We start from the raw sequence: 23,561 nt of genomic DNA, 5'->3' as shown, positions 1-23,561 counted from the left end.
GGCGGCGGGCGGCGGCGCGGGGTCCCGCTCGGAGCCGCCGGCGGTGCGCGGCGGGCGGGCTGGCGGCGCCGCGCCGACCCCTCTCGGAGCTCCGGGCGCTGCTGCTGCTCCTCCTGCGCTGTGCGGCGGCGGAGTGAGCGGCGGCGGAGCCGGGGGCAGCCCGAGCCGGGGAGGCGGGGAGACGGCGCGGCCCCGAGCGCTACCCAGCGGCCGCGGAGGGAGCGGGCGCGTCCCCACCGGCCGCCCCCGGTTCGTGCGGAACGGGCGGGTCCCCCCCCGGCTCCTTGGTGCTCCTTGGTGCCCCCGCCGTGGAGACAGCGGGTTCTGTCTGCAGCTGCCACCCCTCGCTGCCCCAGTCCCTCCGATAGCGCTCGGAGCATCAGCACTCGACCCCTGAGAAGGGGACACAGCACATCCCCCAGGTAGCTCCACGGCAGAACTGAATGGCACGAGATTACCAAAGCAAAGGTTTCAGGGTTCTCAAAAACAAACCCAAAAACCCAGCAAAACCTTTAACCCCAGAGATGACCCAGCAGCACCTCCCTGACAGCACAGCACCTCATCAGGCCTGATCCTGCAATTCCTCAAGCCCAGAGCTCCCAACAGGATCACACATCCTTCAAAGATGTCTGTGCTTTCTGCTAGCACAGTGCCTGGCATTAGGTGGGGGAAAGCAGCTCAGTCACGGCTGCTACCGAGCATTAACACCCAAGGACCTGCACCATCTGCACAGGAGGAAATATCCATCCGGAATTCTGGATCAGCCTTCTGAGCACGCACACGGCACCTCTGAGCCAAGGGACCTGCGAGGACCAGGGTGAAACGAAAGCATGAGCAGATTAGCCTGGAGGCAGCCCCGGCACTGCCGGGTCACACCAGGGCAGGACGGGGGGAACACTCTCCCACAGGCATTGACACGACCGCGTGTGACAATTGTGTGACAACGCCAGGGCCCGGTGTGCATTTCCACCGCAATGTAACACTCACGTGTAAATCCTGCACAGTCCTTGGGGGGACAACGCCTGTGTGCACGTTGTGTATTTGGAGAGCTACTGCCAAATTTCCCATCGACCTCTTGAGGAGAGGCTGAACAATAACCCAGCTCTTGCCCACCCCGGCATTAATCAGCTCCGTGGTTGGCATTCTCAGCCGAGATGACGGGATCAATGTGCTGTGGGAGGCAGCAATCCTGGCTCACCCCTCAGGGAGGTGTTTCCCGCTGCTGGCTGCAACAAGCAAGGAGAGGCTGCCCTGCCAGGGCTGAGCTCAGCCCCGTCGGGGGTTCAGTCCCGTTCCCCAGGCACCTACACACGTGCTGCAGCCACAAAAACACTCAGCACGCTCCCAGGCCCCTGCAGGATCAGGGCTTTGTTCCATGAAGAACAGGAATTCCTGTCTCCAGGGCCATAAATCCAGGTCTGACCCTGGTGCCGGCACTGATTTACGGTTATTGCCATTAATCTTGCCGAGCTGTGAGTAGTTTATTACCCACTTGCACAGGTACCTGGTTCCCCACGGTCACCCAGACTGATTGAGTCTGGATCTCACAGCAGAGTTCCCCCCGAAGCACATCCCCCCCTCCTCGCAGTGCCTGTGCCAGCTCTCCTCTGCCCAAATCCCTGCAAGCAGGAGCACGTTCCAGCAGGTAACACCACACCTGGCTCCAGGAGCGCCAGTTAGAGCCCGGAGCGCATCCCCGGGAGCAGAGGGGGCATTGCCACTCACTCCTGCCCGAGGGCATTCCAGGGGATGCCCGGCTGGGAGTCTGTGTCCCCCCCTGCTGCTGCCTCACCCTGCCCCACACAGAGCATTTCTCCCTCTCCCACGAGTTTTGTCCCGCTCCTGTGCCAGCATCACTGAGAATCCCAACTTAGCCAACAATTTGGGGCAGCAGCACTTCTAATTACCCCAGCGCATCCCTACAGACCACCGTGAGCCACATCGCACTGCTCCTGCCTCTCCAAGACTTGCCTAGAAGGGGTTTTTGAGCTCCCGTCTCAATCGCTGAGCCCTGCACGGGAGCTGCGCATCCCCGAGCTGCGGCCGGAGCCGCGGCCGCGGGCAGCAGGAACCCGCCCCGGGGCTATTTGCGGATGTGAACGCTGTTATTTTGCCTCCTGCTTGAAGAGGGCGCATCAAAGTCAAACCCAAAATACGGCGCTGGGCTTGAATTAAAAACTCTTGTCTGAAACCAAGGCAAGTTCCAAAAAAAGATCAAGGCTTTGTTTGAAATGTAAAAGTCTTTGCTGGGCTGTCGGGAGCTTTGGGGACCATCAGCATTATCCAGAGGCTGCAGGACAACAGGCAAGAGCTTCAGCTGTCCTCAGCATCCCTCGTCTTTCTCAGAGGAGGCGCTGACTCCCAGCAGCGTCGCTGTTCCTTGAGCAGAGAGCAGCATCCCTGCTCCGGGAAGCGCAAGGAGAGGTCGGAAGCTCTGCCTGTGAGTGAGAGGCTCCAGGAGCTCAGTCCTTCTCGGCTATCAAAGGGCAGAGGAGATGGATGTGAGCTCGGGCTGTCAGCACCGGCGCAGGGAAGAGAAATTGGATCCGGGAGGCTCGGCAGCCTCGCGGCCAGCAGGGTAACAAGCTCCCACAGGCAGCAGGAGCAGCCAGAACGATCCAGACCAGCAATAACCTGCGCGTTTCTAACTCTGGCTGCAGCAATTCTCCCTAACACCTTTTTTTTCTTTTGTAATTAAGATTGAAAGAGGCTTTTTTCTCCAGCTCTGCTAGAAGAGTCAATCCAAGGTAGCGCTGCAGGCCAGAGCAGCCTCTGCAATCATTTAACTGCTCTCTTCAAACGTGGGCTTAGGACAGGTCCTTTCTCCCCAGAGCTTGGGATGAGTCACAGCCAGTCCCTCCCTGAGCCCCGAGGGCTCTCCCTGGCCCTGCAAGGCCACACGCCGGCAAACGCCCCATTTTTGGCAAGGCTGAAGCTGCCTCTCCTTGAAGGGCATCAAACAGGGCTCCAATCTAGCCTGGGGTGCTGTGCAAGGAGCCTCCAAACCGGCACAGAGCAGAAACATCCTAAATCTTTCACGAGTTAAAAAAACACCGAGGGTAGGAGCAGCAGCAGGAGCTCGCCCTCTCCTTCCTGCCGGGGCTGCTCCTCCTCCCAGCCCTGGGGCTGTCTCCCAGCATCAGCTGTTTGGGGCATCTCAGCCCAGTTAAGATCTTGGTTCAAGCCCCCAGCAAGGCCGTGCTCGGTGCTGAGGGGGCTGTGAGCTGGCAGAGAGCAGAGCAGCAGCACTGGGGGCAGGACTCTGAGCAGCTGCTGGATCTCTCCTTGGAGAGTTTTGGGAACAAGCCACAAAGGGCCAGAGACTCTGCAGGGAGACCTCTGAGCCCATCAGATGGGCCCAAGTCATCCACAAAGCGCTGGAACAGGGTCCCAGCCCTCCAGGGTGGATGTGGGACCATGGGGGGACCCCACTGAGCCAAACCAGCCCTGGTTCTCCTTCAAACCCGAGGGTTTGGCACACACAGCACCACCACGGCCTCCCAAACCACCCCAGGCATTAAAGTTCTTTCTCCTGCTCTGTAGCCCCTCCAGTTGAGCAGCCCAGGACAGCTCCTCACCGTCCCCTCTCCCCCCATACCAAGGGGGTTCCCACCTGGACCCCGTGTGAGGGGGGCTGAGGGTGGGGCAAACACCGTTCCTGCTGCTCCAGACCTTCACTAGGGGCTCACATTGGTGGATCCTCCTCCAGAGCATCTTTGGGGCTGCAGGTATTGGGGGAAGAAACATTTCTAATACTGCAGCCATGGAACCAGGACCTCCCCAGCCCCAGCCACACAAACTGCTCCTCCACTGCCCTGCAAAGCCAAGTTTTCCTTTTCCTACAGGCTGGAAAGAGTCGAGAGAGGATGAGCCATGGGAAAAGCTGGCTCCACTCAGCAGCAGGAGGGCAAAGGAGCAACCCCCAGTTTCAGAGCTGACCCCACACCCCAGGACCACCAGCACAGAGACATCACTCAGCAGCACCAGCCCCCACCAACAGCCCAGACCTCGGGGCTGAGTTTTTAAATCAGGAGATTAAAAATTTAAACTAAGGCTCTGGCTCATTTTAACATGATTTCTTAACATTTAAAGGCCACCTTCGAGTGTTCCTCGGGAAGAGCAGCTGGGGACCAGCCAGGTTTGCTGGGGGCTGCATCCAAGACTCTCACTTCATCACGTTTCCAGAAGCTGAGCTTTTCGAGGCGCTCCCTGCTGACCCCCCCACGGCAGCCAGGGCCAGGCTGGGGGTGCCAGACCCCCCAAACCCACTCCCCTCAGCCAGAGCTGAGTCTGGAGTATCCCCCTCCCTGATTCCCACATCCAAAGCTCAGAGAAGTGGGAATTTTGTTGGGCAATCCAGACCCAAAAAGACCTGAGGGGGACACCAGGTCAGTTTTTAGGAGGTGCCACCTGTGCTCTCACTCTCCCAGCACCCCTGACAGATCTGTGGGTGCCCACAGCAGCCCTGGGCACTCCTCACACCCCATAATTTGGGGTTCCTGCCAGCAGAACCCTACAGCAGCAGAGCCCAAAACCCACCTTGCCAGTCCTCAGTGGGCACCACTCCTGGCTCATCCCTCCTGGAAAGGGCAAACTCCAACATTTCCCTGCCTGGCACAGGGTGGGCATCCCAGAGCAGCTGCTCAGAGCCCACATCCCAACTCTGCTCTGTACTGGGGCAGGAGATTTAACTCACCTGCAGCTGCAACCCCTCCAGGTGTGCTCAGGGGGTACCTGGAGCCCCCAGCTCATGGATTCCCAACTCGCTGCTCTGCTGCTGAGGGAAGGGGGGAGCCCTGACCTTGACAGCGGGACAGGATCCTGGCTGGGGGCTCCAGCCCTGCCTGCAGCTGATAAATAATGAGTGAAAATCGGGGAAATAGTAAATAATATATTTACAGAGCTGCATAATGGATGGCAGCGAGCTCAGGCTGCGGGGAGAGATCCCTGCCTGGCAGGGGAGCAGGCACGAGTGAGGACACGCTGAGGGGGACACGTGGCTCTGGCAGGCTCCCCAAATCTGCCCCCCCATAAAAATCAGCCTTTCCCTTCCCCACTTGTGTTCCCACAAATCCCCAGGGGCCTTTCAGGGAGCTGTAATTACCAGCTCCTCAATCAATCCCGTCAGCAGCAGCCAAACCTCAAAGTGAATTATCCCATAATTGGGTTGGGATCGGGCTGTGGGGGCACTGGGGCAGGAGGGGAGGGTCCCGTGCAGAGCCCACCCATCCTGCTGGATTTGCTGTTCCAGCTCCCCCCGGGGGCTCTGGGTGTTCCTGGGGTCACCACACCCCGAACATCGACCCCTGTTACCCCAGGGAGTGTGGAGACGCTCAGGAAATGGATTTTGGCTGGCTCTCACTGAGGAATTCTGCATCCAAGGGGCCACGGATGGGATTTGCTGCCTCTTGTCACCCCTGAGAGCTGTCAACTCATTAACCATCAGCACAGGATGAGGGGTTTGGGTGGGGGGCAGAGGGGCAGAGCCCTGGCACTGCTCTCCCAGCACATTCCTTTGCACAACAAACATCCCTGTGGGATCCAGGGGGGGGGAAACCCACAGCTGGAGCAGATCCCCAGCACAACCTGGCAGGAAAGACCTGGGGGAAGCACGCTGGTGCCTCAGTTTCCCTGGGTGAGGTCCAGCCTGGCTGTACCACGGGTGAGATGGGGACAGGGGTGACACAGAGCCCTTCCCAACTGGTTGGTACTGGGAGCGAGGCTGGGAAAGATCCATCCTGCTGCCCACCTGATAAAACAGCTACATTTCAGATAATTCCAGATAGTAAATTTTTTGAGTCCCTATAAGCTAAAATCAATATTGGCACAACTGTGCGTCATTAAAAACTAAATGAACATGACAAAGCCAAACTGCTGCCTATTAAACAAATGAGTTTCTATCCACACAGGCACAGCGGGTTCCGAAATCCTTTATTCCAGGAGCAGAGCTTTTATCCGGGGGCTGGGAAGAGGAGGGAGCAGTGTCCTGTCCTTCCCAGGACACGCTGTGCTGGGAGCTCAGCCCTGTCAGGGCTGCCCTCGGCTCCCGAGCTCGGGATCGGGGTGGAGCAGCCCCACAGGGACCCCATAGGGACCCCACAGGGATTTCTGTGTCAGGGAAAAGGCAGCAGGAGGTGACATCGGGGTGGGGGACACTGGGACGGACTGGGGTGGTCTGGGCAGGGCAGGATGTGGGAAGGGTGGTAGGGTGGGAGATGGATGGGAATGGGATGGGAATGGGATGAGAGAGGGGATTGGGAGAGGGATCAGAGAGGGATCGTGTGGTGATGGTGCTCCAGGGACCACCAGGGATGGTGCAGCAGTGACACAACACTGACAGAACGGTGACACGATGGCAATGCAATGGTGACACAACAGTGACACAACAGTGACACGATGGCAATGCAATGGTGACACAACGGTGACACAACAGCAGTGCAGTGGTGACACAACAACAATGTTTTGGTAATGCCGTGGTGACACCATGGCAGTGCAACGGTGACACAACAGTGACAGAATGGTGACACAACAGCAGCACAATGGTGACACCATGGCAATGCAATGGTGGCACAACCACAATGTCATGGCAGTGCAAGTGACACAAAGGTGTCTAGGTTTAAAAAGGCAGGTGTCTGCCAAGAAAGGCAGAAGCTTCTCTTTGAAATGGAGAATGCGAACCCACTCCCTCCAAATTAATATCATTTTGAAATGAAGGGGCTCTCAGGCAAAGATATGGGAATTAGCAATAACAGTTCTTTACTAGGAAAATTCAAATAGCAATGCAGTATTACACAGAACAATCCCAGCCCTGCCAGAGTCAGAATCCAAGCTGACACCCGTCAGTCAGTCAGGGTGTTGGCACAGTCCCATTCAATGGTGGCTGCATCCTCCTGCAGGGGCAGATGTGGTTCACCTGGAGCAGTGCTCCTGGAGAAGGTGCAGTTTCCTCTGAAGCTCCAGGGATGATGTGCAAAGGTCTGGCTTTCCTCTGGAATCCAGTGGAAAGAAGGTTCCTTGGTGTCCAAAATCTCAGTTTTGATCTGGGTAGGAAAGACTTGGCTCCTGCCCTGGCTGGAGCATCTCCCAGTGGGATGATGGAATTTTATCAGTCATGCCCTGGGACTCACTGGCCATGAACAGGAGATATCTCCTGGAGGGAGGATGGGCTGTGGGAAGATAAAGATGATTGCCCAGCTGGTTTAAAGATGCCCATGAGCAGAGGATACAGAGATAAAAGTCACTGCCCTGCCTGGTTTCAACAGCTGGTGATAGAATCCATCATTTTGGTCAAATGGTGACAATGAGACAAATGGTGATGAAAGGTGACACAAAACGATGAAAGGTGACACAAAACACAGCAGTGTCACAATGGCACCGCCAGAGCTGCCCCCCACACCGAGCACCCCTCACCCCTGGAATCGTGGCAGGAACCCGCACTGACCTCCCCAACCCAAATTCTGGAAGTCCTGGCAGTGTCCCCCGTCCCCTGCAGGGATCTGGGGTCAGACTCCTCCTGCCACCCGCAGCTGCCGCCATCACTCGGCGCTGTCACAGGCACACTGGGGACGCTGTGCCAGCCGCCCACCGCCTGTCCCCCGCTGCGACTCCGTGTCCTGATTGTGTCCAAGCGAGGAGGTGCTGGGGAGGGGGAAGGGGCCGGGGCTGCGCCTCCCCCCGGCTCCCAGCACATCAGGAAAGGTCAGCGTGCTCAGCCGTGGGAAGGAGAGCGCTGCGGGGCGGCTGAGCCGCTCCCACCGTGCCAGGAGCCCCGGGGGCGCCGGGGAAGGGCTCCCATCCCCTCCCTGGGGGCTGTGCCGAGCTCTGCGCCCACTGCTGGCTCCTGGTGACACTGGTGACCTGCTCCAGCCCCCTCCCCTGCCCTCCCTGGGGACATCTCCCCATCCTTCCCCCACCAGAACCTTCCTCTCACTGCTTTTCCTCTATTAACAGTCAAATTTATTCTCCTTATTCCTCATCTTTTCCATTATAGTTCCATTTCCTTCTTAAAGCTTTCTGACATGGAAATGTTTTATTTTTGGGAGCTCAGGGAAGGCCTTGCTTGGCACAGGTTCCCTGGACATCCTCTGCTTAGGCCAGTTTGGGGGATTGTGAGGAGGTGATCTTCCAACTGGAAATATTCCACTTATTTCTATCCAGAAGTGCTTCGTTTCTGCAGTCTGCTGAGGATTTGGGGGAATAAAGGGGAAAAACAGGAGTTTGGGATATTCTAGTAAGGATTTATATAAGCAGAGTCCCCTGTCCCGTTCTCTGTAGGATTCCAGAGCCTCTCTGGGCTTTGGGGGTGATGAATTGTGTCCACACATGGAATTTTGTCTTCCTGGAGCCACCAGCTGCCCATGGCACACGAGGGCAGTGCCACGTGGCACCAGTGCAGGGTGATGGACGGTCCCACTGGGGACAATCCCAGCTCCTGCCTTGGTGCCACTGAGGGCTGTCACTTGGAGACCGTCAGTGGAGTGTGAAGTTCACCTCTGCAGGGAGAAAAAGCAACTGGGAATGAAAAACTGAGGCTTAAGAGGGATTTTCTTGAGGAAAATGTGCAGGATTCAGCCATGGCCTCCAGCCCCGTCCTGCCTGATGCTCCAGCAGAGGGATGGATGGCAAGGTGGCTGCACCCGGGTCTGGAATTCCTCCCACGAGGAGCTGGGAAGCAGCTGCACCCCCGGGAATGCTGGACAGAGGCAGAGGAGTCGATCCCATCCCCACAGAAGCCAGGCTGGGGGGGCTGGGAGCCGCTGTGGGGAGTTTCATGGTGCTCGAATCAATCAGTGGGAATCCCATAAAAGTCAGTGGGTATAAATGGGTTCCTGGGATGGGTTTTGACATCCAATTGTCTTTTCCATTTCGGTTGTCATAAAGCTCTGCACACCCAGATATACAGCCTGAGAGAGGGTGCACACTCCGAAATCCTGATGTGCAGCCACGTGGGCCACAAGCCCCGGCACACGTGCAGGGAGAGGCTCTGGACACACCATGGGAGAGCCCCCAGCCCCCCCGAGGACCCAGGGATCCATTTCCCTGCCGTTACCCACGAGCAGGAGCAGAGGATGGGTGACAGGGGATCGATTTGTGAGGCTGTTCCAAAAAAAAAACCTCATTTAAAGGAAAACTTAGATGAGCAAGCAAGTCGTACATCATCTGCCTGTAAATCATTTGTCGGGCTCGGGGAGGTGAGAGACAGGGCACGGGGATGGGGGTGGCTTGGGAGAGAGGGGAGGGAGGAGGGTCCCTGCTTGTGACCCCGTTTCTGAGGTATGGGGGGCCTGGGAGTGGGGGTACCCCCATCCCCAGCCCCCACCCCGGAGCTGGAATCATTTTGAGAAGGTGACTCTGCCCCACTTACAGTGGCACCTCCAGATAAAGAATTATGGATCATTTCCCTCTGCCCATCTGGCACGCAGGGAGATGTTCAGGAACACAAGCCCTGGCTCCAGAGTCTCCTTTTCCTCCTCCTTCCTCATCTTGGCCTGTTTGGAAATGGAGTTAAAGAAGCTGGAAGGGCTGGGAGGAAGAGGAGGTGCAAAGATCCCACACTGAACACCTGGAATCTCTGGATTCTGGAGATCCAGCACCCCTGGGGCCCTGGGATGGAATCCTGTCCTCCGTAGGGTCCCACACCAGATTCCAGCCACCCCTGATGTCCCAGACTGGAGTGCCACCATCCCTGGGTCCCCTGCCAGCTGGCACAAGCGCTTCTCAGCCCATAACTCACCCCCAAGCCTCTGCCTCCCTTCCAAACCCATCTCTCGGGAGAGCAGAACGTGCGGACAGGGATTTATCCCCTCCCCGGGGCGGGTGGCTCCGTGCGAGCAGATGCCACTTTGTGTCACCGCCTGATTTCTGTCCCCTCCATTCGCAGCTCATCATCAGCTCCGGCTCTGACCGCTGCCCTCGATCACCGCCCCTGCTCCCGCTGGGATTGATGCTCTGATTTTTCTCCTCTCCCAGCCCGCTGGCTGCTGCTCCGAAGGGATCCCGAGGACGGGACAGAGGGGCTCCGAGCTGGCCCCTAATCCCTGGTGCTGGAGAAGGGGTGCCCAGGCACATCCCAGCACCATCCTGCGGGTTCCTGCCGTGAGGATGAGCCGGGGCTCGTTCCCCGGCACAGCTCCCGGCTTGGCACTGCCAGGCTCTGCCTCCCTGGCAAACAGCAGCTTCCTTCTGGCTGCGGGCAGGGCTGAGGGTTCCAGAGGGGATCCAGGCTGCTGGGAGAGCTCCAGAGAGGATCCAGGCTGCGGGCAGGGATGAGGGCTCCAGAGAGGATCCAGGCTGCTGGGAGGGCTCCAGAGAGGATCCAGGCTGCTGGGAGGGGTGAGGGTTCCAGAGGGGATCCAGGCTGCTGGGAGGGGTGAGGGTTCCAGAGAGGATCCAGGCTGCTGGGAGGGCTGAGGGTTCCAGAGAGGATCCAGGCTGCGGGCAGGGCTGAGGGTTCCAGAGGGGATCCAGGCTGCTGGGAGGGCTGAGGGTTCCAGAGAGGATCCAGGCTGCTGGGAGGGCTGAGGGTTCCAGAGAGGATCCAGGCTGCGGGCAGGGATGAGGGTTCCAGAGAGGATCCAGGCTGCTGGGAGGGGTGAGGGCTCCAGAGAGGATCCAGGCTGCGGGCAGGGCTGGGACAGCGACGCCGGGAGCTCCTTTGGCCAAAGGGCCCTAAGTGCTCACATCGGTGTCCCCTGGGCGCTGGGGTGGGTGGTGGCTGTCACCGAGGAGTGGCCGGCAGGGATGCCTGACCCGGTGCAGATTTGGAGGTGGATGATGCTCTGCACGTGTCACGCCCCTGTTGGATTTGGTAACAGAGCAGGGGACCCCGGTGTCCCACAGGGGCTCAGCCAGGTCTGCTCCCACCCCATGGAGCTGCAGGGAGGGACAGGAGAGATGGAGGGATGCTGAGCCAAACCCCGGTATCCCTCTCCAGCCTGGACTGCAGCCAGAGGAGGATGGGGGTGGATAAAGCTCCTCTCCTCCAGCATATGGAGCTCGGAGCGAGCTGTCCCCAGGCAGCGGCGGGGCGTGCACGGGGAGCTGCCCCCTGAGCCTGCCCACATCCACATGCTCCCGTCCCCTGCCAGGATCCGTCACTGCCGGCTGCCTGGGGAGGGACGTGGGCGCTGATCCGTGCTGGCCTCAGCTCCTGGCACCGCGGCCAAGGACATGGCACGGCCCCACAGCCGCGGGGAGGGAGCGCTGGCTGCGGTGCAGGATGCAGCTCGAGGTGCCCGTGACCTCAAAAGGGAGGAATGGACCTTTCAAATCCCCAGCTCGAGGCAGCGGGGACAGGCAGCTGGTGCCCCTTGTCCCCTGTGCCACGCTGACGTGACCACGGCCAGGCTGTGGGGACACACATCCCCGGGCACTGGGGACAGTGGGAGTGATTTAAATCCATTTTAAGTGCCAGTCCCTCTCTGTGAGTCCCTGTCTCATGTGACATTAGATTGTGGCATCACCAGGGCTGGATCCAGCAGGCTCTGACCGAGCAGGATGAGGCCGTGTGCCATGCCCAGCCCCAGGAATCAGGCTGAGCACAAGAGGGTTTGAGTCCATCTGCACCTCCCGAGGTGCCAATGAATCCCTCCCACTGCCACCAGCCCCCCATCCTGTGTGTCCCCAGCCCCAGGGTTCTGTGGCCCCCAACACCCCCAGAACAGCCCAGGACACTCCCTGCCACCCCCTGCCAGAGCTGGGGCCGTGCTGGAGGAGGGTCCCCGGTGCAATGGCAGTAACAAGCTTCTGTTAAATAATTGAATTCCTCAAATCGTTCCCTTCTCCCTCTGGTTTTGGTACACATTTGTCAGCGTGCCATTAGGCAGACGCTTTGCTCGCACTTCATTTATTCATAAGCGCAGCCGTGACAATGACAGCAGAGCTGAGCACAACTGCTGGCACGGGGCACGGCTGCCCTGGCACTCCCAGGGCTCCCAGTGCCACCAGAGCGGTGACAACACCAGGGTCACAGTGCAGGATGAGGGCTCCGTGCATCCTGCTTGTCACACCTTCCCCGTTTTGGGGGACAATCAGCTCTGTGCCTGCTGCACCCCATCTCCTGCGGTGGCTTTGGGTGGTGGCAGTGCTGAGTGGTGCAAGAACCACCCCAGGAGTGCCCAGAGCTGGAGCTGCCTCTGCTCCACATCTCTGGTGTGTCCAGAAGGTCCAGGGGAGGGATTAAAGGTTGGCCTGGCCTTGCTCCTGCTCAGCAGAGCCACAGAGCCACCACGGGCTCCTGCACCGCGGCCAGGAGCAGGCAGAGGGGAAGAGCCAGGAAAGGTGATGAGGGAGCAGCAATCCCTTGGCGCTGGATGTCACCGACCTCACGTGCAGCCAGGGACCAGCACAGGGACTGCCACGTGCCCATCCCATGGCAAACTGCTGGTGCCGCTGCCAGGATGGGCATGGCCAAGGCAGCTCAGGATGGGCACAGACCCACACAGCCAGCCCTGGGCTCCTGTCAGTCCCCGGGGCACTGCCACCCCCCGAGGGTGCCAGTCTGGAACCCCCTGATGTAGGTGGAGCACCCTCAGGTCCCTCCGTGCCGTGCCTGGTGCCACCTCCACGGGCCGCGGGCTGGAGGGACAAGCCGAGCCTCGCAGGAGCTCAGCTAATTGCAGTAATTAGCCCGTAATGAAGCAATTATTTGAGGACGCGGTTCCATGTGTTCCTGCAGGGGGGGAGGACGGGGGACGCAGCCTCAGAGCGGCGCGGTGGCAGCGGGGACAGGAGTGCGAGCCGAGGGGACAAGGACACATCCCCCGAGGGGACCTTGGGGACACAGAATTTTCTTATTTTCTCCGTGGATTTTTGCCTGGGATTCCTGTTCCTCCATGAGTCTGGTGAAAGGGAGAGGCTGGACCCCAGGGATGGGGATGGGATGGGAATGGGATGGGATGGGATGGGATGGGATGGGATGGGATGGGATGGGATGGGATGGGATGGGATGGGATGGGATGGGATGGGATGGGATGGGATGGGATGGGATGGGATGGGATGGGATGGGATGGGATGGGATGGGATGGGATGGGATGGGATGGGATGGGATGGGATGGGATGGGATGGGATGGGATGGAGCTGCACGGACACGTCGCTCCCGAGGTCTGTGCCGGAGCCGCAGCCAGCAGTGCCGAGCCAGGCGAGGGGAGGCGGCCAGCTGGCCGGCTGCACTCTGGATCAGCGCCCGGCTGTCTCTGCTCGCAGGGAAGTGGCCAAGTTAAACCCCCGCGCATGGAGAGGGGCCGGGAGCCGCGAAGCAAAGGCATCTCCAGCCCTGGATGCTGCCCACGGCCGGGGTGCCCATCCCAGTGCCACCCTGCAGTCCCAGAGATGTGGAGCAGGCAATGACCTCTCTGCAGAGCTCCTGGAGCAGCGGAGGCACAGCTGGAGCTGTGGGAACATCAGGATTCTCCTCGGGGCCTGCTGTCCCCAAACCCCTCCCCATTTACACCAACCCACACTTACAGCCCGGATTTCCCTAATTTCACCCACACGCTGGAGAAATAAGGCCCGTCCCAGCTCTGGTGAGGAAAATGAGGAGCCTCCGATGGCATCACATCCACCCGAGCACCGGGACCCGCCCCAGCCCCTCCGTGGCACCGGGAGCATCTTCCAGGCGTGTCCCGGCTGTGCCGGGCGTGCGGCAGCGGAGCCCCGGCACGGAGCGTGCCTGACAGGAACCGCGGCTCGGCGGGGAAGGAGCAGACGGGAGGGAAATAAAAGCAAATTACATCAGTGCTGGCATGGGCAGGCATCCCGGAGAGCTATTTCGGGAAGGGCCAGGCCGGCTGTGGGGATAAGCACTTGCAGATGTTGCTCGGAGCGCCTGGCCGGGCTCCTTCCGAGGGGAAGGGACTCGGCCAGCCCGGGGACACGGCGGCGGGACGGGTGCGGGTCCCTCCTCCTCCCAGGGGTGCTGTGGGTGCGTGGATCCAGCCCTTGGAGCGCCGTGGGGATCCCCAGCACCGTGTCCTGCTGTCACGCACACCAGGACAGCTCGGGGACCGCTGCGTGCGGCGACACGAGGTGCCCGGCTGGTGGCCAGGACGTGGTGGCATCTCAAGGTGATTGGCAAGGGCAAGGAAAGAGAAACCTGGCCGTTGCCATGGTTACCACCTAACATCCTCCAGCACGGGCTCCGAGCGGTAATTCCGGTGCTGCATCGCCGGGATGGGCTGTGGCAGGGAAGGGAGGGATGGATGGCTCCCGGTTGTGCCGTTTGGTTTTGGGGAAAACTGCGGCTGCCCCTCGGCAAGAAGAGCTGAGAGCTCAGCTCAGCCTGGAGGGGGAAAGTTCGATGCACAATCAGCCCCCGAACGCTCCCAAATCTCTGAACCCACTCTGGGATCCCGCCCTGGCTCCAGCTGCAGCTCAGAGCTGGGATGTGATCCCAGGTCTCCGTCAGCATCCGCGTTACCCCCGCACCAAAGCAAACAGCAGCTCGGGGTGGAACGGAGTCAAATGGAAGACGTGGCAGATGTTTCTCCTCTCCCCAGCTCCCCGTTTGCTACGTGGGACGCGGTGCTGATGGGTCCCCATCCCTGCTGCCCCCTGTGTCACCCCACGGGCACTGTGGTGGCAGGTGGCATTTGCCAGCTGCCCCGGCACCGCCGCCACGGGCGGGAGGAGCCCGTTTGTGAGCTGCTGCCAGATGTTCCTCTGCAAAATAATTCGATGGAAAAACAGGGAAGGGAGAAGGGGATTTTTCCAGCAACATCTTGCTTTAATATTAAAGAAAAAAAAAAAAAATGAAGGAGGAAATCATGTTGGAGGAAGGAAAGCAGTTCCCAAATTTATCCCCATCCTTTTGCACAAACAGGGTCTGTGATGCTGGGCTCATCCCAGAAGGAATCCCAGTTCCAGGTCCCACAGCCCCAGGGGCATCCCAGCACCCTGGGAGCCTGAGGGCGCCCGGCCAGGCGCTGTGTGGCTGGTGGCACTGCAGTCACAGCCGTGCAGAGGTGACAGACCGACCCACCGCGGCTCACAGCCGGATTTACGGCCGGGACAGGCAGCCGAGGCTCCGCCAGGAGGAGCCAAGGACAGCGCGGTCCCTGTGGGACCCCAGCACCTCCCCCGGTCCCGGCTCCAGCCCGGCGTCCTTGTCCTGTCCAGCAGCCCCCAGGGGACACCAAACCCCCACGGGGACCTCTGTGTCCCCCACCAGCCCCACATCACCCCGGGGAACTCGAGGGAAGGCAGAAAGCCCTAAAATCAAACCTAGGGGGAGAGGAGGGGCTTTCCTCAGGGCTTGGTGTTCCCGGCCGCATCCCTGCGCAGAGGGGATGGGATGGGAACAGAGCAACTTTCAACGCAGGTGATGAATAGATCCGGCCAGAGGATTCCAAATCCCCATCCCTTTTCCTTTCCCCATCCTTATCTCCTTGCCATCCCCATTCTCTCGTGCTATTCCCCATCCCCTTCCATTTCCCTTTTCCCTTCCCCATGTCTTTCAACACGTCTTTTACCATCCCATCCCATTCTCATCTCCACCCCATCCCATCCCATCCCATCCCATCCCATCCCATCCCATCCCATCCCATCCCATCCCATCCCATCCCACCCCATCCCATCCCATCCCATCCCATCCCATCCCATCCCATCCCATCCCATCCCATCCCATCCCATCCCATCCCATCCCATCCCAATGGATCACACACCACAATCCAGGCTCACTTCCACATTGCTGCCACCACCCAGCAGCTCCAAACCGGGACCGGGTGGCTCAGGCTGCAGAAGGAGCAGAGGCAGGACATGGACACCAAAAGCCATCATGGTCCCCAAGAAGAAAAAAGATCCCCTGGGGAGGAGGGGGAATGAGAAGAAAAGAGAAAAAAAAAGTTCAATCAGCTTTGTAAAGGGCACAATTTACAAAATCCATTCCATATTTTACTAGGCTGGGATTTAGGGATTAGTCTGTAATACTTAGGTGGCTTTTTGTAATAAAACCCTGAGCTGCAGCAGCCTTGGGAAAGGAGAAGGTGGCAGGAGTCTCCTCTCCATCCCGCACTCATTTTCCCAGAGTTTCCTCCTTGTTTCTTCTTTTTTCCTTTTTTTTTTTTTTTTTTTTTTTTTTGATCTCTGCAGCCCCGTTAATCTGGGCTTTATCTGCCTATGGAAGAGGCCTGAGCTCTTTATTGGATTTTTGGCAAGAATGAATGATTTCGTTTGGGATATTACGGAGACGAATCCGTGGGATTACGACACCTCATCAACGGAACAGCGGGGATCAATTCCTCGCCGTGGGAATGCGCCTGTGCCTACGTGCTGCTGCCTCGGGGAGGCGGGGACGGCACCTGGGGCACAGGTGGGGTGGCTCTGGCACAGATTTGGCACAGATATGGCACAGATGTGGCCATTACATCCAGCCCCACCCCATGGGCAGCCCCAGGATCAAATTAACCCATCCAGAGGTGCCTGCGAGGACGCTGATACGAGGCATGAGGTGGAAGGTGACAACACGTTCCCCTCTGAGGAGGATCCCAAACCCACAGCTCAATTCCCTCAACACCGACCTCAAGAGGGAAACGAATCCCCGGGGCAGGAGCAGCTCCAGCCTCTTCTCGCAGCTCAGCCCCACCCTGGGGGTGGGGACAGGGTCCCTGTGCCCCCCTGAGCGCGGTGCTGGTGCCACCACGGTGTCCCCACAGCGCTGTGACAGGGGGTGGGCAGAGCTTTGAAGCGCGGGGCTGAGTGGGTGCGGGGTTGTCAAGTCTCCTAATTAAGGAAATCCTTCGGGGAATGCAGATCCCTCGGCTCGGGGGCTGTGTGGGAGCACAGCCGAGCTTTGGGGACGGGGGTTTCATTGGGAAGCCACCCCTGTCCCCATGCCCACAGCTGTCCCTGACCCAGCAGTGCTGCAGCCCCAAACCCGCCCTGCGGGTGGGAGACCCGGCTGCTCTTTGCATCTCTCCTCCATCCTGCCATGGATCCATCCAATCCAAGGGAGAAATCCAGGGGAAAAGCGAGGCAGGAGAGCCCAGAAGTCACGGCTGCCCTGAGAGGTTCATCAATAATGCACGAAGTCGTTGTGGGGAGGGCTTTTCCCAGTTAATTCCATGCACGGGCAGTGCCCGCGGCCACGGCAGCGCAGCTCCTGCTCCCAGGGAATTCCTGCCCGCAGGACTGGCACATCTCTGAATTCTCCCATAATTACGTGATTGTGAGCGTTTGTCAGGAAGCTCCCCGGGAGTCGCGGCCCCACACGGGGCTCCCAGGCAGGAGCTGGCTCTGGAACGCTGACTGAGAGGGATTTGTTTGGGAAAAGTAGGTCAGGATGGGACCTGTGGCCTCAGGGGTGCAGCCTGGAGCTGGGATTCACCCCGTATGCTGCTCCATGTCCTGGGATGGGGATGGGAATGGGGATGGGGATGGGAATGGGATGGCGATGGGGATGGGAATGGGAATGGGAATGGGAATGGGAATGGGAATGGGAATGGGAATGGGAATGGGAATGGGAATGGGAATGGGATGGCGATGGCAATGGCAATGGGGTGGGGATGGATTGGGATAAGGTTGGGATGAGGTGGTGATGGGATTGGCACGAAGATAAGATGGGAATGGGGAAGAGGGTGGGATGGGGACGGGAACAGGGAGAGGATGGAGATAGGGATGGGAAAGGAAATGGGGTTGGGATGAGGACAGCTTGGGGATGGGGATGGGGAATGGGATGGGATGGGATGGGATGGGATGGGATGGGATGGGATGGGATGGGATGGGATGGGATGGGATGGGATGGCAATGAGGATGAGGATGAGGATGAGGATGAGGATGAGGATGAGGATGGTTGCCCTGGGGATGGGCAGAGGGGACAGGGCTGGCTCTGGGGCAGCCTGTGCCGTGTGTGTGGCTATTGAAGGCGTCGTTCCAGAGCCGCTGGATAATTGCAGCGCTGCCGCCCGGAGCCGAGCGGATGAGCCGGGCGACAGCTCCCAATTATTGCAGCGCAGCGGGAGAAAGGGAAAGAAAGGAAGAGAAGAAAAGCACAATTATCGCGGCCTCGGCGACGGCGCCGCGCACGGCTGCAATTTCCAGGCACAGCCCCGCTCCCAGCGCGTGACACTTCCATTGATTTTTAAACGGGCACTTTTCCATCTCTGCCTCCCGTCCTTTATTCCACAGGCACCAGGACAAGCTCCTGAAATCCCCTGATGCTCCCTGAGCATCCCAGCCCTTGGTGGGCACCTCAACACCACCCATCTGCCTGGAGATTCCAATGCTTCCCCCATTTCCATCTCACTCTCCCACCTTTCCCTCCCAGAGCAGCTCCCGGCTCTGGAATCGCAGCCCTGTATATTAAAAAAGGTCAGATTTCAGCTCTCGTGAGGAAGCAGAGAGCAGAGCAGCGTGAAGAGCCGCAGCTCCTGCTTCTTGGGGGATCAGGGATTGGGGGCACGGGGGGGTCCCGGCGCTGGATCCGCTCCCTCCTGCAGGGGATGGGCGGGGCTGTGCCGATCCCACATTGTCACTGAGTAATTGACAATTAAAATTAATTACACCTTTGAGAAATAACAGCGTGCGCTGGGTTAATGGGGCTGTCTGGAGTCGGGGCGGGTTCCTCCCACTCTGAGGTGGAGCAGGGGTGACATCCACGACGTGGTGACACCGTTTGCCAGGTGGGGCGGCAGCTGTGGGGCTGAGGAGCGTGGGGACATCACTACCAGCACCAAACCCATCCCAGGGCCCATCCTGGGCGCTTTTCCTGAGAATCCAGCAGCATCCAGAGCGAACAGCACCGCTGGCACCGTGCAGCTCCGTGCTGGGGGTGCTGGAGGTCCCTCAGCACACCTCAATTATTTATCTCCATAAAAAACACGGAGCACGGAGCTGCCCGTGGAGCTGCACCTCTGCTTGTTTCCATCCCTGCTCTTTTTTCCTTTTTTTTTTTTTTTTTTTTTTTTTAATTTTCTTTGAAGCAACATCACAGCCGTCTCCCAAATTTGCTTGCTGCTTTATGAACCTTCGGATGCAATCATCGGCGGCTCTCAAGGTTTCTGCTGCAATTAGAGATTTTCCAGAGCCAGGATCAGGTGCTCGGCGGGAGCCGAGGTGGTCGGAGGCTCGGCAATCCCAGACTCCACATTTGGGAAAACCAGCTCAGCATCTCCCCGGCAACCTCCTCATCCCTATCCTCTCACAACTCTCTTTCTCTAATTAATGATAATCACCTGCAATTACCTAATTAGTTGGCTGATTTTTGCCCCCTAATCCCATACTCAGGATTGGATGAGCTTGGAGCACCTGCAGCCACACTTTGGGGTCACACAGCCCCCAGGTGTCCCCTGGGTTGGGGGGCCAACCCTCCACGTCCCCTTTGCACCCAGGTGCTCACAGACCTCATCCCAGTGTCCCTTCAGAAGGACAGGAGTGTCCTGGAGAGCCACACGTGCCACAGTGGTGGCATCTCCTCACGGGGTGGGGACATGTGCCAGCGCTGTGGGGACACAGAGTCTCATCCTGGAGATGTCCCAGTGCTCCCGAGTGACACCAGACGGTGCAGAGACATTCACGGATTCCCTCGGCACTTCCTGGGGCTGTGACCCCCAGCGTGGCACCGTGACCTGAGGGATGGCCCCGAGGTGACCGAGCCCGGCCGGCGCTGGGGAGGGTGACCCGGCCGCCGGACACGGCTGAGGAGCGCGGCCAAAGCGCGGCCGCTCTCTCCCTCCCAGTGATCATCGCCCTCATTAAAACCCTGCTAATTATTATTCGGGCTCATTAGCAATTATAAACTCCAGCGCTGGCACTTCATTAAAAAAATGACAACTTCGCACTTAATTACGTTCCCCAGCAGCCCAACGGGCGGGAGCGCTCGCCCTCCTGACCCTGCCCGTGCCAGAGCCGGCACCCCAGAGCAGTGCCAGAGCCGGGACAGTGCCAAACCAGTGCCGAACCAGTAACCACAGCAGTGCCAGAGCCGGGACAGTGCCGCACCAGTGCCCACAGCAGTGCCAGAGCCGGGACAGTGCCGAACCAGTGCCGAACCAGTGCCAAACCAGTGCCGAACCAGTAACCACAGCAGTGCCAGAGCCGGGACAGTGCCGAACCAGTGCCCACCAGTGCCAGAACCGGGACAGTGCCGAACCAGTGCCAAACCAGTGCCCAACCAGTAACCACAGCAGTGCCAGAGCCGGGACAGTGCCGAACCAGTGCCCACAGCGGTGCCAGAGCCGGGACAGTGCCGAACCAGTGCCAAACCAGTGCCCACCAGTGCCAGAACCGGGACAGTGCCGCACCAGTGCCCACAGCGGTGCCAGAGCCGGGACAGTGCCGAACCAGTGCCAAACCAGTGCCCACCAGTGCCAGAACCGGGACAGTGCCGAAACAGTGCCCACAGCAGTGCCAGAACCGGGACAGTGCAGAACCAGTGCCCACAGCCAGAACCAGTAACCACAGCCAGAACTAGTGCCAAACCAGTACCCACTACTGCCAAACCAGTACCCACAGCACCGCCAGTGCCAAACCAGCAGCCACAGCAGTGCCAGAACCAGTGACAGTGCCCAAAGCAGTGCCAGCACGCTGCTCCCTGGCACTGGGCAGCGTCTCCAGAGCAGCACATGGCACACAGGACATGGCACATGGCGCACAGGACATGGCACATGGCACACAGGACATGGCACATGGCGCACAGGACATGGCACAGGACTTGGCACACAGGACACACGGCACACAGGACATGGCACACAGGACACACGGCACACAGGACACGGCACACAGGACATGGCACATGGCACCCGGAGCCAGCACCCTCCCGCTCCCTGATGGATAATTGGCCACTAAATCCCTCTGGGGGAGAAACGGTTGGGGAAAAAAAAAAAAAATTACAGCTGCGGAACCAGCTCTCCAAAATTATATCACCTTCTCTGACAGGATAATTGCTCCTTTTCCCTGAGATTTAGTACGGATCTCACATCCTTAAACAGTTGGGTGTTATTTTAAGGGCTCCCAGTGTTTTTTCCTCCTCTCGCAGGTACCGAGACCGGCGGCAGAGGGGGGTGGGAGGTGGGGACACCTGTCCCTGGAGGTGACGGAGGGGAGGACACGCCTGTGGCACCCGGCGGAGGGGTGGGGACGATCCCGCTCGGGTGCCTTGTTGTCCCCGCGCTCTAATGGCCACATCAATATTATCTCGACTCCACGTTAGCCTGTGACAGGTGAATTAATGACACGGAGCCGGGGAGGGACACGCGGGGACACACAGGATGGGCTCAGGGCAGGCAGAGCCCAGCCCGGGGGTATTTGGTGGGGCAAAGCCAGACCCCAGACTCAGAGTGATTTCAGCCCCGGGCACAAGGATATTTTGGGATGCCCAGTGCAGAGCATGCGGCTCGCTGCGGTCGCCCCCTCTCCCAGGGAATTCTCTCTCTCCCTTTCAGCCTCCCAAGCTCCAGGCCCACCGCGGCGAGCCATAAATCAGCCGGAGCCCTCGGTGTCACCGGCGCTGCCACCGGCCGAGCCCCATCCATCATCCCCGTCCCGCCGCCGCCTGCCACCTGCGCCCCGCGCGGGGACCGTGACCCTCACCGGGGCTGCTCCGGGGGACCCCAGCCCCCGGCACAGCCCTGGCTGCTCGTTAGAGCCCCCCGCAGCAGCCCTGGGCCGCAGCGAGGGCCACAAGCAGCGGCAGCTGGTGGCCGGCACACGGGAGCAGCTGCGGAGCGGAGGCAGGAGCAGATCGCGGCAGTCGCCATCCCCTGGCACCCCACACCTGCCCCAGCCCTCTGCCAGCCCAGGGACCCCCGTGCCACCCCCTGCCAGCCGCTCAGGGCGAGGAGCAGCCGTCCTTGTCGCTGCGTGCTCTGCTTGGAAAACAAACCCCCGTGAAAGCGTTTGGGGATTACAGCCAAGCAAGATCGAGTTCGTCAGGAGCCAGGGAGCATGAAAAGACGGCTCAGCCAGAGGATTTCTGCCTGCAAGCGCCGGTCGGGAGCATCACTTTGGGAACCTCTGCCTTCCTACGTGCCCGAGTCACCCAGCGCGGGGACTGGCACCCTCCGGCAAAGTTTGGCTTTGCCAAGCTGCGCCGAGCCCGACGTGGCACCTGCTGTGCCACGGGGACATCGCTGCCAGCCCCGCGCCGGGGAGCAGGACTGCAAGTCTGTAAATATATTATTTATTCTCTCTATTACCCTCCTCCATTATTCATTGTTTAATCCGCTGCTATTCTATTATTAACTCTCCCAAGCGCTCCGGCGCTGCTCTGACATGAAAGAGGCACCGAGAAATTCCTCATCCCGCGGTGCCCGCACCGGGATGAGGCGGGAGAGGGACCAGGAGCACCCGCAGTCAGCATTGCTCTGCTTTTTCCTTGGGTTTGGAGCACGGCCCTGCCAAAAAACCCCTCACATCCCTCAGCCGTGATCCAGCAACAAGAGGTCCCCGCCCCGGAGGGGAATTCGGGGTTCTGGGGAGCAGGGAACGTCCTCCCGCCCGTGGGGGGAGGGTTTCCTGCATTCCTGCTTGAAGTAACTCCAGTTAAATTATGCATCAGGGTTTTAAAGGGAAGTTTGGGCTCGGAGGGATCTGTGGGGTTTTGTAGCAGTTCCTGGTGCCCAGTTCGGGCTCTGAAATGTCATCCCAGGGTGATCAGATGGGAATTCCTCCCATTGGTGAGATGCAGGAAGCAGCTCTGCCCTGGCACCTGGGCACTGCAGGCTGCGGCTCTGCTGCCTCTTTCCTCCTTGGATTGCTCCAGGATTAGTTTTTGGGGTGATTTTCAATGAAAGAAATGAGGGTGAGGTGTGGAGGATCCCGAGCCCGTTCTCAGGATGGATTTACACCAAGAGCCAGGGATAAAGGGATGCTGGTTAGTTTGGGATGATCCCAGTGAGAACTGGGATCTGCAGGGGCAGGATCCAGCCCTGGGAATGTCCCCAGGTCCCTCACGGATGCTGTGGGGAAGCGGCTGGGGACAAGAGTGTCCCCCTCCCTCCCTGGGGACGTGTCCCAGGGCTCTGCTGCTGTCACCTCCCGGTGTCACACGCTGTCACCGCACCTGCCCCCAGCGCCGCGCCCCCGGAGGGAAGGAGAGGAAGCACTTTAATCTCAATCAATTAGAAATAAGGCAGCCTTAACGACAGGGCAATAAAAGAACACTTTAATTTTAGAGCTAATTAAATATCAACAATTGGAATGCGGCAACAGACAGTTAACCTGGAGTATCCCATTATTTATAAGGAATATAATGCATTGACTGGGGGGGTGAAGTGAGTTGTAGTCATTTTAATATCAGCTGTCACAGTCTAACTGTTCTCTTTTGTCTCACTCCAGCACAATCATCTCTCCGGCTTCCTCCGGGACCATTCCCACTTCTCTGCTCGACAGAAGATTAATTAAGCCCCGGTCCCCGCAGAGGCCGGGATGCCGCGCTCCTGTCCCCGCTCCGGTGACACCGGGTGACACCGGGGCTCGGCGGTGCCTCCAGCCCCGGGGCTCGCTGTAATTGCAGCCCCCGACCGAGCGCAGTGCTCGGGGGAGGGTTCGAGGCTCTGCCGGGCGCCCCGCGGCTCCGGGCCGGCACAGAGGCACCCCCAGAAGGGGCAGTGCCACCCCAGCACCCCAAA

The sequence above is a fragment of the Oenanthe melanoleuca genome, chromosome 18, assembly GCF_029582105.1.
Source record: "Oenanthe melanoleuca isolate GR-GAL-2019-014 chromosome 18, OMel1.0, whole genome shotgun sequence".
Classification (NCBI taxonomy): domain Eukaryota; kingdom Metazoa; phylum Chordata; class Aves; order Passeriformes; family Muscicapidae; genus Oenanthe; species Oenanthe melanoleuca.
Note: the sequence above shows the minus strand (reverse complement) of the source record.